This window comes from Leuciscus leuciscus (genome assembly GCF_965113295.1).
Source record: "Leuciscus leuciscus genome assembly, chromosome: 11".
In the NCBI taxonomy this organism is placed as follows: Eukaryota; Metazoa; Chordata; class Actinopteri; order Cypriniformes; family Leuciscidae; genus Leuciscus; species Leuciscus leuciscus.
In genome coordinates this window covers 3421409-3424881 of record NC_138735.1, presented here as the reverse complement: position 1 = coordinate 3424881, position 3473 = coordinate 3421409, and positions in this window count along the sequence as shown.

Below are 3473 nucleotides of genomic sequence, written 5' to 3'. Positions count from 1 at the left end.
TGGTCGAATGTGTTCAAACAACCACAAAACACTGTCTACTCTCCGTCTACTGATCTAATGCGTAAACATTTTAAGTAAGCACGCTGACCAGACAGTTTTAAACTTTGTCGGCATTAAGACCCAAGTTTAGTTTGAGGATGAAAAATGTCCCAAGCACAATGTTCTCTCTCCATTCCTGATTTCTAACACACACTCACAGCGTTCGGCTGATCTTGCATCTGTCAGAGCAGAAACTAAAGCTGATGCTCTCCGTATGGTTTTCAGTCGTCTCTGTTCGCGTTCATATGTAAATTGTGCAAGCTTATTTTGTCCATTAGATCGAAAAATACCCATACATTTCTCCGCCCATAGACCCTCCCTTTGATGAAATCAGGACAGAAGTGGTTGAAAGTGCATAAAAGAGACGTGTAACGGTTATGTGTCTCCCTCGTCTACTTGTGATCTGATCGACCAAAACGCATAATACCAGGTGTAAACAGGGCCAATGATGTATTTCAACTCAACAATGGGGACAGACATTTACTAAATAGTAAAGTATTCAGCATTTATTACTTAAAATTTAACGGGATCCAAGCCTGGTGAAAATGATTTCTCATCATTTGTCTTTTACAAGCGAGAAACAGCAAACATCATAGATTGCAGCTCATTTTGGCGGATGTCAGCTTTAGACGAGCTCTACTCAGTGCTTCTGTGTTTCCGTTTGGGTTTTGATAATTTAGGACAGGTATTTTTAGACTCTCTCCAGCAGCAGCTACAGTCTTCTTATCAAGGGAAGACTGCTTCACATCTGATAGACACTGATGAAGACATTTTTCTCTGTACGGCCACAGAATATTATATCAGAAACAACAAACATGAGGAAATCTAGTTATCGCTCTAAAATGGTGTAGAAAGAGGAGAGAAATGGAGGGAGGAGAAAAATGGAGCAAGAGAGAGAGAGAGAGAGGAATGTGTGAGTACAAGTTGTGAAAGAGATGATGTCATCTGTGTGATTTTAGTCTGGCTGAAAAACACTTGCGCCTAATCTATCTATCTATCTATCTATCTATCTATCTATCTATCTATCTATCTATATACATACCTAGTCTGTCTGTCTACATTGTCTACAAATAGAGAACATCTAGACAGACTGAGGTGTGTTCCCCGAACAACGGCGTATCTCGTTGCTTCACTACATAGTATGAAGCATCGTTGAAGAAATCAACTAGCTAGTCACGACTGTTTCCCGAAACCGTGTTGTCGAACGTTCTTCGTTCAGCCACGTTGGTTAATGATGTCACGCAGGTGGTGAAGTAATAACTACTTTTAATTAATCAATTTGAGATCGAATTAGTTCTAGATGTTTTGCTATAAATTACGGATGGCATCTGAGGAATATTTCTTATTTATCTTAGTTATTTTGCTTTATTTCCAGATTAAATCATAGGCTCGTTCTCGCACATGCGCACTCTTCAAAAACGACGCTTTAATTCTCTTACAAACTAAAAGATGTAAATGACGTGTATATTCTACTAAAAATTATAGATTGTACTGAATGTTAACTTGCTTATTTTGCTCAAGGTAAAGATGTATTGAGTCCACATGTCATGCAAAGAAGAAACTGCTTAGTTCCAAACACACAACTCTGCGATGCTGTTTGCGAATGTTCGTTGGAACAATGTTTTCGGGAAACACAGACTCGTTGAACTCTGCTGATAACGACGGAACTTGTGACCAGTTGGCTAACGATGCTTTTGGAAAATGCACCCCAGACAGACAGACAGACAGACAGATAGATAGATAGATAGATAGATAGATAGATAGATAGATAGATAGATAGATAGATAGATAGATAGATAGATAGATGGATAGATAGTCTCAGGACTAATTTTCTAGTTTTAAATGAAAGGTTACAAACATCTTCCTCGTACACATTTGAAGGGCAGCAGATCTGACCCCGTGTCCACTGAACCAGCGGCTCCTGAAGCAGCGGCTCCTGGAGCTGAAGCAAGTCTGTGATCTCTCTCCAGCAGCGCAGGTGATCCATGGCAGAAAAGAAATCAATTTCAATGTCAGTGCACGGCATCTGACGGGCACAAATCCAGGACTGAGGCAATTAGTCTGACCTCCTCTCTTTATCTGTCTTTCTTCTGTTCATTCTCTCTTCTGTCGCAGTCTCTCTCTCTCTCTCTCTCTCTCTCTCTCCTTTTGCAACAAGTCATTAATTCTCCTCCTTCCTTCTGTTGTCTCCATTTCTCTCTATTTACCTCTTTCACTTTCTCTAAGAAGCAATCTATCAGTCATATTTTCTTCCTTGTGTTTCTCTTCAATCCTGTCTTTTTTCACCCCTCCTCTTCCTTATACATAATCATCTCTCAGTTTCTCCTTCAATACTCTCCGTTTGACCCTCTACTTTATCGTTCTTTAAATATGTTTACTTTTTCCTCCTTCTTGGATGTGAATTGTGTGGGCACCGTCAGCTCAGAAATATGGTATGGGTGCAGTTAAGCTGTTCTTTACTGTGAAACCAAGCCAATATTATTTTATATTTGCTGCCCATAGAAGACTTGAAAGGATACCAAATAATGCTGGGTTGATCCTCCAAACGCAGACAGGCTTGATGTTACCCAGGGGCCCAGAACTCCAGGTTTATTTCACAGCTGCAGACAGATGAGACAGTCTATCTGTGTTTTCGGCTTCGCCGTAAAGTGAATATGAAGCTTCTTCAGTTCAGAAGTTCAGTATTATTAATGGAGACATTAAAATTCTGTATTCAGTTCTTCAAGATGAGGTTTGAGGATTGTAGATCTATCATCTATGCACCCTATATGCCTCATACATATTTAAAGAGTCAGTATTCTAGAGTTATTTTCAGTCCTTGATTGGCCAATGAACATTCAAAGAGTGCAGTTATAAGGCTGTCAGTCTGTGCTTTAGTGGGGATTTTCCAGTGAGTCTTTCTGCAGGTCTACATCGTTTCGCCAGTAGGTGGCAACAAGTCAAGTAAGTCACTCAAACAATCGTTCAAAGTGGCTGCATCCGAAACCACATACTTCCCTGCTATATAGTTGGCAAAAAACATATGTGACAAAAGAAGTATGTCTGAATTCACAGTTCTCAAAAGAGTAGGCAAAAAGTACCAGGATGACCTACTTCTTCCGGTGAGATTCTGAAGTGTGCATGATGGTCACATGATAATGACAACATGACAAATGTAGTACGACCAGATCGCATTCATACTACACACATTCATACTATATAGAACATACTTTTTTAGTGGTCGTGAAATAATTACTTATTCAAAATAAGTACCTACTCGAGAGTATGAGATTTCTGATGCAGCTGAATCACTGAATCATTCATTCAACTGTTCAAAAACACTGATTTATTCAGCAAAAAAAAACATTTGCCTGTCTTCATAAGTGAGCCATTAGACCATTCTCTCAACCGATTTGATCAAAAACTGCTGATATGTTCAGAAATTAAACAAGCGA